The sequence below is a fragment of the Scomber japonicus genome, chromosome 6 (assembly GCF_027409825.1).
Source record: "Scomber japonicus isolate fScoJap1 chromosome 6, fScoJap1.pri, whole genome shotgun sequence".
Classification (NCBI taxonomy): domain Eukaryota; kingdom Metazoa; phylum Chordata; class Actinopteri; order Scombriformes; family Scombridae; genus Scomber; species Scomber japonicus.
In genome coordinates this window covers 37,026,498-37,036,930 of record NC_070583.1, presented here as the reverse complement: position 1 = coordinate 37,036,930, position 10,433 = coordinate 37,026,498, and the positions used below count along the sequence as shown (strand labels likewise).

General features: G+C 40.8%; 1 long non-coding RNA gene across 1 annotated transcript; it reads left to right on the top strand.

The window, feature by feature from the left end:
- The first annotated feature begins 4,620 nt into the window (after positions 1-4,620).
- LOC128361024 (uncharacterized) lies at positions 4,621-6,498 on the top strand. The gene is made up of 3 exons (XR_008321532.1): positions 4,621-4,674; positions 4,843-4,889; positions 6,284-6,498. It is a non-coding gene; the product is annotated as an uncharacterized LOC128361024 (long non-coding RNA).
- Positions 6,499-10,433: the final 3,935 nt, after the last annotated feature.

Here is a 10,433-nt window from a genome sequence, read left to right as displayed (position 1 = left end):
CAGAGAGCAGACTCTCCTGAACCCAGCTGTGTGTCCATGAAGAGTGACTGGTCTATGGGTTGTCCTATGACGTTTAAAGGTGGACAACCTGCTGATAGAAGGTAAGAATCTGACATCCAGTAATCAGAGCAGCATTTACAGGAGTTCATTTAGTCATCATGACAGAACATGACATTTAATAAGCTGAGTGCAGATTTGAGTCATTAAATTAAACGTGATGTTTTCTCCACAGAGTTCAGCAGCAGAGCTCAGAGGTTTCCAGTGATCAGTCTGCACGGCAGCATCAAACACAGCTGGACTCCATATTTATGGTGTGTACATGTACAAACACACCTTTTACTATTAACTCCATCAACCACAGATGAAATAGTAAAGTAGCATTCAGGTCCTAACAGTGTCCATGCTGCTCTGTTTAGACCAGCAGGCCTTCAGACTGACACATGAATCACATGTTGTGTTCTACCAGTTTAAATGAAATGTTCACTTTATCTTTCTGTTCCAGCTGCTGGAGGAGAACATCGTCACTTTTGTGAAGAACGAGCTGAAGAGAGTCCAGAGGGGTCTGAGTCCAGATGACCCAGAATGCTCAGAGAGTCAGAGTAATGAGGAGGAGGTGTTGGATGGTGAGATGGAAGAGCAGAGGAGGAGCAGCAGAGAGGCATTTCTGAAGATCACAGTGCACTTCCTGAGGAGAATGAAGCAGGAGGAGCTAGCTGAGCGTCTGCAGAGCAGTAAGAGGATTTTAACAGATTTAACATGACGGAGAGGAAATGGAGGCAACATGGGAGAGGTTTATATTTCAAACTCTGCTGTAAATATGCTGCACACATCTGCATCAGATCAGAGGCTGTTTGTCCTCCACTGATGAGCTGAATAACACTGATTCATTTGTTGTTTGTTCATTCAGGAGCTCGTGCTGCAAAGTGTCGACATAAACACAAGTCTAATCTGAAGGAGAAGTTCCAGTGTCTGTTTGAGGGGATCGCTAAAGCAGGAAACCCAACCCTTCTGAATCAGATCTACACACCGCTCTACATCACAGAGGGAGGGACTGCAGAGGTCAATGATGAACATGAGGTCAGACAGATTGAAACAGCATCCAGGAAACCAGACAGACCAGAAACAACAATCAGACAAGAAGACATCTTTAAAGCCTCACCAGGAAGAGATGAGCAAATCAGAACAGTGATGACAAAGGGAGTGGCTGGCATTGGGAAAACAGTCTTAACACAGAAGTTCACTCTGGACTGGGCTGATGACAAAGCCAACCAGGACATACACTTCACATTTCCATTCACTTTCAGAGAGCTGAATGTGGTGAAAGAGAAAAGGTACAGCTTGGTGGAACTTGTTCATCACTTCTTTACTGAAACCAAAGAAGCAGGAATCTGCAGGTTTGAAGAGTTCCAGGTTGTGTTCATCTTTGACGGTCTGGATGAGTGTCGACTTTCTCTGGACTTCCACAACAATGAGATCCTGACTGATGTTACAGAGTCCACCTCAGTGGATGTGCTGCTGACAAACCTCATCAGGGGGAAACTGCTTCCCTCTGCTCGCCTCTGGATAACCACACGACCTGCAGCAGCCAATCAGATCCCTCCTGAGTGTGTCGGCATGGTGACAGAGGTCAGAGGGTTTACTGACCCACAGAAGGAGGAGTACTTCAGGAAGAGATTCAGAGATGAGGAGCAGGCCAGCACCATCATCTCCCACATCAAGACATCACGAAGCCTCCACATCATGTGCCACATCCCAGTCTTCTGCTGGATCACTGCTACAGTTCTGGAGGATGTGTTGAAAAGAAGAAAGAGAGGAAAGCTGCCCAAGACCCTGACTGAGATGTACATCCACTTCTTGGTGGTTCAGTCTAAACTGAAGAACATCAAGTATGATGGAGGAGCTGAGACAGATCGACACTGGAGTCCAGAGAGCAGAAAGATGATTGAATCTTTGGGAAAACTGGCTTTTGAGCAGCTGCAGAATGGAAACCTGATCTTCTATGAATCAGACCTGACAGAGTGTGGCATCGATATCAGAGCAGCCTCAGTGTACTCAGGAGTGTTCACACAGGTGTTTAAAGAAGAGAGAGGGCTGTACCAGGACAAGGTGTTCTGCTTCGTCCATCTGAGTGTTCAGGAGTTTCTGGCTGCTCTTCATGTCCATCTGACATTCATCAAGTCTGGAGTCAATCTGCTGGCAGAACAACAAACATCCAGGTGGTCTAAAGTGTTCAGAGGAAAGTCAACACGTTTCTATCAGAGTGCTGTGAACGAGGCCTTAAAGAGCCCAAATGGACACCTGGACTTGTTCCTCCGCTTCCTCCTGGGTCTTTCACTGCAGACCAATCAGACTCTCCTACGAGGTCTGCAGACACAGACAGGAAGTAGCTCACAGACCAATCAGAAAACAGTTGAGTGCATCAAGAAGAAGATCAGTGAGAATGTGTCTGCAGAGAGAAACATCAATCTGTTCCACTGTCTGAATGAACTGAATGATCATTCTTTAGTGGAGGAGATCCAACAGTCCCTGAGATCAGGAAGTCTCTCCACAGATAAACTGTCTCCAGCTCAGTGGTCAGCTCTGGTGTTCATCTTATTGTCATCAGAAAAAGATCTGGATGTGTTTGACCTGAAGAAATACTCTGCTTCAGAGGAGGCTCTTCTGAGGCTGCTGCCAGTGGTCAAAGCCTCCAACAAAGCTGTGTAGGTGCACACAGAACTATCCAGATTAATGTAGTGTAATCTTTGCAGAAATGAAGAAAATTAATATTTGCAATTATTTTTTTCTGTTGATTCTTCTCCAGGTTGAGTGACTGTAACCTCTCAGAGAGAAGCTATGCAGCTCTGTCCTCAGTTCTCAGCTCCCAGTCCTCTAGTCTGAGAGATCTGGACCTGAGTAACAACAACCTGCAGGATTCAGGAGTAAAGAAGCTGTCAGCTGGACTGGAGAGTCCAGACTGCGGACTGGAAACTCTTGGGTCAGGATTCAGCTGTCTGTTAAAGTTTACTCACCAAGCTTTTATTTTATTGTCTTTATATATTGGATCTGTGAATTAACTTATTAAATTTTTTCTACAGACTGAGTGTCTGTAACTTCTCAGAGAGAAGCTGTGCATCTCTGTCCTCAGTTCTCAGCTCCCAGTCCTCTAGTCTGAGAGATCTGGACCTGAGTAACAATAACCTGCAGGATTCAGGAGTAAAGAAGCTGTCAGCTGGACTGGAGAGTCCACACTGCGGACTGGAAACTCTCGGGTCAGGATTCAGCTGTCTGTTAAAGTTTACTCACCAAGCTTTTATTTTATTGTCTTTATATAATGGATCTGTGAATTAACTTATTAAAAATGTTCTCCAGACTGAGTGACTGTAACCTCTCAGAGAGAAGCTGTGCAGATCTGTCCACAGTTCTCAGCTCCCAGTCCTCTCGTCTGAGAGATCTGGACCTGAGTAACAACAACCTGCAGGATTCAGGAGTGAAGCAGCTTTCTGCTGGACTGGAGAGTCCACACTGCGGACTAGAAATTCTCAGGTCAGGATTCAACTGTCTGTTAAAGTTTACCCACCAAGCATTTTTTTTATATATTGGATCTGTGAATTAACTTATTAAAATTTTTCTCCAGACTGAGTGGCTGTAACCTCTCAGAGAGAAGCTGTACAGCTCTGTCCTCAGTTCTCAGCTCCCAGTCCTCTAGTCTGAGAGATCTGGACCTGAGTAACAACAACCTGCAGGATTCAGGAGTGAAGCAGCTTTCTGCTGGACTAGAGAGTACACACTGTGGACTGGAAACTCTCAGGTCAGTTTTATTACTGTACATATAAAGTAGAATTTTTGGCTTCGCTTGTTTAATTGAAGAGTGTGTACAGTATGTAAAACTCCTTTCACACCAACATGTGAGTCACAATTTATGTTTCTGTCATTTAGTCTTCATTGAAGTCTGAATGTGCATTAATTCATGAAAAGTCTAATATATAACGGAATGAATAACAGAAAATATACAACACATAAATACTGATATGTTCTCTACATGCAAGTGAACATAAAAAGCAGATCTGCTGCTCAGGAAATGATGACCATGATTTTCTTTTACATTTATCTTTTTGTGGAAAATACAAATTAAATATTAAAACACTCAATGAAATTAGAAATATGATGAAAGACACTAAATTGCGTAATGAAATGATTGTGGTCACACAGTGAACATTGTTGGAATGAAAAATAAGAACTAAGTTAAAACATCAGTAAATTTCTATTAAATGTTCTTTAGATATTCTGTGGAACAATATCTAACTTTAAAGGCATTTCTTCTGCCAACATAAATCAGAATGCAGCCTCCACCAAGAAACATGTGCTTTCTCTCCTACTACTAACCTAAAATGTATCTGCATCACACCAACATACAGCAGGGGGCGCTGATTGTGAACATAAAGGCCTGAAGGACAAAATCCTGTTTATTAAGTTGAGAATGTTTTTAAGCTCATTAGATGAAGTGTTGTGTGTGTTCAGTCTGTCAGGATGTCTGATCACAGAGGAAGGCTGTGCTTCTCTGGCCTCAGCTCTGAGCTCCAACCCCTCCCATCTGAGAGAGCTGAACCTGAGCTACAATCATCCAGGAGATTCAGGGGAGAAGCTTCTGTCTGCTGGACTGAAGGATCCACACTGGAGACTGGAAACTCTCAGGTATGGACAGACAGATGGACACTCTCAGGTATGGACAGACAGGTGGACACTCTCAGGTATGGACAGATGGACAGACACTCTGACTAACTGAGGGACTCTGGTTCATGTTTAATGGTGGATATGAGTGAAGGTGTATGAAGCTGATTGTGTCTTTGTCTCTTCCTCCAGGATGGACCATGGTGGACTGCAGAGACTGAAACCTGGTCTGAGGAAGTGTGAGTGTGTTTTCAGTTTGATTCATGAGAACTGGATGTAAAATGTGAAAGAAGTAAAAGAAGTTCAAAATGATGGAAACTGTGTTTTGGAAGAAATGGGCGTGGCCTAAACTGACATTTATCTTGAACCAATGAATCCATGATACAGAAATTTCCTTCTGTTCGTCATAGTTCAGGAGTTAAAAGAGAAATGTTTCTATAATGTCCACATGGTGGCGTACCTGCTCCAAAATGTCCCTCATGTCTCTCCTGCAGATAAAGTTCATTCATTCATACTGACTTCAGCTGTTTGGAGCATTTGGACAAAAATGTGTTGAGAGATGTGAGATGAAAATAACAGACTTGATGTGCAAAGACCTTCACTTTACACCAAACGTGATGAAACATGAATATTACTGAATATCACTGTCATGTTGACTGTTCATGTTCTAACTGAACTGTTGAATTTACATTCAGACAAACATCAGACGCAGCTGGAATCAAGTTTAACTTTGAAAAACATTCTTATCTAAAGGTCCACTTACTCTGTATGTCCAAAGCTTTCAGTCACATCTCATGGTCTTCCTCAGTGATGGAGTGTCTCAGTTGTCATGGAGATGGTTTAAGTTTGAATGGTTTCAGTAAAGTAGTTAATAAATCAACAGATGATAAACTGCAGCTGTATTGTGTTCTCTCCATCAGATGCCTGTGAACTGGAACTGGATCCAAACACAATGAACACAAACCTTAAACTGTCTATCAATAACAGGAAGGTGACACATGTGGAGGAAGATCAGTCATATCCTGGTCATCCAGACAGATTTGAGTCCTGGCCTCAGCTGCTGTGTAGAAAGGTTCTAACTGGTCGCTGTTACTGGGAGGTCCAGTGGAGAGGAAAAGTTGATGTATCAGTGAGTTACAGAAGAATCAGAAGGAAAGGAGTCAGTGAAGACTGTTGGTTTGGAAGGAATGATCAGTCCTGGAGTCTGAGGTGCTCTGATGGTGGTTACTCTGTCTGTCACAATAAGAGAGAAACATACATCTCCTCCTCCTCCTCCTTCTCCTCTAACAAAGTAGCAGTGTATGTGGACTGTCCTGCTGGGACTCTGTCCTTCTACAGAGTCTCCTTTGGCACACTGATCCACCTCCACACTTTCAACACCACATTCACTGAAACTCTGTATGCTGGGTTTGGGTTCTGGTCCAAGTCTGGTTCCTCAGTCTCTCTGGTTCCTCTGTAGGAGGTAGAGTCTCTCTGTGTCCTCTGTTGGAGGGAGAGTCTCTCTGGTTCCTTTGTAGGAGGTAGAGTCTCTCTGGTTCCTCTGTAGGAGGGAGAGTCTCTCTCTGTCCTCAGTAGGAGGGAGAGTCTCTCTGTGTCCTCTGTAGGAGGGAGAGTCTCTCTGTGTCCTCTGTAGGAGGGAGAGTCTGTCCTGTGGACAGAAACTCTGCTGACTGAAGATCAGCTGCTGAAATCAAACATCACACACTCTGCACTGTGAAGCAGAGCTGTCTCAGACTCAAACACTAAGTTATTTTTCCTTCTACATGATTCATTGATTAGTGTCAGTTGACTCTGGTGTTGTTACTGTCAGGATCCAATGAGCAGCATGCAGCTCTATTCATGTTTCTATCTAATAACATCTGTCATGTATTGTATCTCAGCATCATCAATAAAAACTATTCATGACATTATTGTTGAAAGCATTATCACTTTACTGACACAATAGATAATATAACACGCTTTTTAAAATACAGCACATTGTTAAAGATGAAACCAAAAAGCAGTGTGCAGTCGGCTCACATTTCAGATTTCTATGAGTTGTTAACAGCTCCACCAAATAGTGATTTTTCCCTCTAAACTTCTCACATGCTTTCATTTCAATAAATGTTCAAATGATCCAATATTTCAGCAAAAATGAAAGATTAGAGAAAAAGTCAAAAAACTGAAAACACATTTGTTTCAGTTGTCAAAGTTTAAATTAGAGTCAAACACACTGAGATGACTCTGGGTGTCAGAGGAGTGGTCATAAACCCTGTTGCTGCTGAAGCTGTAGATGTAAATAAAGAGGCAGATAACTTTAGCTTGTGTTCGACTCGGCTGCAGGATTTATTCTGCTTCACAAAGAGATAATCAACAACTTACTCAATCACAAATTACACTACCACATAGGTCTCTGAGGTGATTAACAAAACACTGGTAATTCCAGGTAGGCCACATACAACAACAAGCAGCTACAGTAGATGTGAATACCTGTCAAACCGAAGCATTATCATAACATATATAACACATATGAAAGTCCACCAGTCCTTGTTCTTGAGTTACACAACTATAATATACAGTTTTACAGTGTATAACCACCAAACTCTACTGCCACTGTACTGCTACACATCCACAAATCCTTCATTTACATTTACCTATTTCCTATGTTCCCCGCTTTGTATGTGACCGGGGAACATAGGGATGATCCTGTCTACAGTTAGCCAGATAGCAGCCGAGTTAGCCGCCGAGCTAGCAACCGAGTTAGCCGCCGAGCTAGCAGCCGAGTTAGCCGCGATCGGGGAACATAGGTACGCTCCCATGTACTGCTACACATCCACAAATCCTTCATTTACATGTATTACAAGGTTAACAATAAACACACAAAACATAAACGGAAAAAACAGTTTAACACAAATAAAAGTATACGAACTAGCCCTTTACATCCTTTCGGCTCAGTTTACACAACTAACCAACCCTCACATGTCTCATTAGTGTGTCCGTTGCGTGTTTCCTTTACTTGAAAGCAACAGGTGTGCTAGCCTAGCATTGCAGCATACAGCAAAACATCTCATCAACACATTACTGCAAAACTACTCAACTCTAATCACCACACGTCATCACCAACTCTTAACTCTTATACTCGAGCAGATGAACAGATGCATATTTTAGGGGAATATTAACCCACCTGTAGATTATTTATTCTGCAGCGCTGCCTCTATGGGGGTTTTAGGTTTCTCCCAAACTCTATGCGCCCTCTGCTGACATGTTTGAGTATTACGCTAACACTGTGATCAGTAAAGTACAATGACATTGGCATTTTAATCACTATTTAAGACACAATAAAATAAAAGAAATATAGGGGTGTCTACTTTTAACCACACTTAACTTATTTAACCTATTATCTTAACAATGAACTGTGCCATAGTCCCTTAATGACTGACTTTTAAAACATATTTTATTATATTTTAAATTCCTGTAGCTATACTGTATTTTTTTAACCCTTCACACAACAGGCTCAGTATTCAGACAGGTACCAAGTAGATGGTATTTGAATATTTCTATTGCTGGAGACAATTTCTATTTAGTTTGTGTTCAGTTGAAGAAACTCATGAGACATCCAGTTATTACATCTACTCAGCAGTCCTGTAACACACTCAGCATACTAAGGTCAGAGGGCTTGAAGAAGACATACAGCTGTGTGCCATCAACAAGGAAACACCATGTCTACCAATCATGTGACCTGATGGGAGCATATAAAAAAGAATAAGATTTGTCCCATAACTGACCCACCCTACCTCCAGTACCACATAATCAACTGCAGCAAATGAACACATGTGGTTGTTAATGGATATCTGAAAGAAAGGACTCAACAGTGCCCTACCCATCCATTACCTCAGTCTGTCTAATAAATGCTGTGGTGGATCATGTCAGAAGCTGCACTCAAATCAGTCAGTACCACAATCATTGATGATCACCTGTCATTTAAGGTTCATTTGTGACTTTAAGAAGAGGAGTCTTTGTGCTGTCATGCTGATAGAAACCAGACTACAAGGTTTCAAAAATGCTGTAATCTTCCACAGCAGTAAGAAGTTGCCAAGTCACAATTTTGTTCAAGTATTTTAGAGATGAAAAGTAATTTTGGTGATTAATTCTTCACATGAATTATGTTTTATTTATTGATACACTACTTTTCAACATGATAAAACCAAAGTATGACTGCAGCACAGATCACTGACCTGCTCCAAATTTTTATGTGATACATATTCAGTCTGTTCATGTGTGAACTCTGTCAGACTTTTCATTTTAAGGGACGACATGTAGCGATAAAGATTTAATGGACAGAGTAACCATCGCCCAACCCATGAGGGCAGTGTGTTTATCTGCAGTGTGTATGATGACAGTTTGGTTTTAGCAGCATTAATGAGGACAGTATGTTATAATAGTAAGAGAACATACATTTATTCATCTCATTTTACACATTTTGCGCCATCTTGCCAATTTGTGTTGTTTGTCGTAATGTAAAAGACATAATAAAACATAATAATGTAAAAATAATAAAACTATGATCAGACTTTATGATTCAGCTGATAAAGATTTATACTGTCTGTTAATGTTTGACTTCAGTTGTTCCAAAGTTCAGAGCTGCTGTTCTTTGATCAGATTTCCTTAAAGAAGACTTCAGATTAAAGATGAACACAGAGAGACGAGACTGTTTGTGAACCAACAGACCTTAAAAACCTCCTGCTGTGAGTTACATGTTTCTTCTTCTTCTGCTTGTTTAAATGTTGATGGCACTATCGCTGGCTGGTTGAAGCTGCTGATATATTTCACCTTCACTCATCAGCTTCATTCAGATGATTTTCAGCATCTAAAGGAAACATAGCCGACAGTTTTCATCATGTTTGTGTCAGCGGGTGTTAAAATGATCTGATAACAGTAGAGATGGTAGTTATAGTGATATGTTATGTTGCTTTGTTTACTGAAGCTGTAATTTAACCTGTTGATGAGACACATGAAGTGACCAAAAGAATAGAAACACCTGTGTGATGCAACACAACACTGCTGCAATAACTGTTGTACTGTAAAGACTGATTCAAATATTTAATTATTACAGTATGTGTTCATGTTGAGGCTCTGCTGTGTAGTGTAAAAATGAAAATATAGAATATATTACATCCATAAACTAATACATATCAGAAAAATCTGTACAGTAAAACACCATAAACCTAAAAAGTGACCTTAAAAGGTTTGTAAAAGTTTTTATTTATTACCAGACTGAATTTTTCTGACACTTAAGTCTGTCACAGCTTAAGAAATAATAATGTACACTGATATCAACTACTGTACTTATACTGTAATTGTTCCACTATGATAGCACTATGTAAACTTTCACTGAGTGTTAATACTACAACATTAGTTATATGAGTATGAACATGTAATATACAGTATGTACTCCATATAATATAAAGATTAGACTCATCTTTTGGGTCATTTTCAAATGGTTCAGCACCCTGCCCAACAACTGAACCTGGCTGTTAAAGGGTTTGGGAACGATGACATTCATTGTACTAAACTTTAGATAAATAGACTAAATTGATTGACTGTTGTTTCTTGAGGTCAGTAATTGTGTGTATGAGTCATTTAATTGGTTGTGGCCATATCAAAGGTCACTTCATTCAGTAATCTTGAACCTTATTAACATATTAAAGTTATTATAACTAAACTACTGTTGCAACAGTCCACAGTCCAACAAAAAGAGTTTGTTTAAAAGGTGGGACGGTTAATGATTAACAGGTATTAAAAGC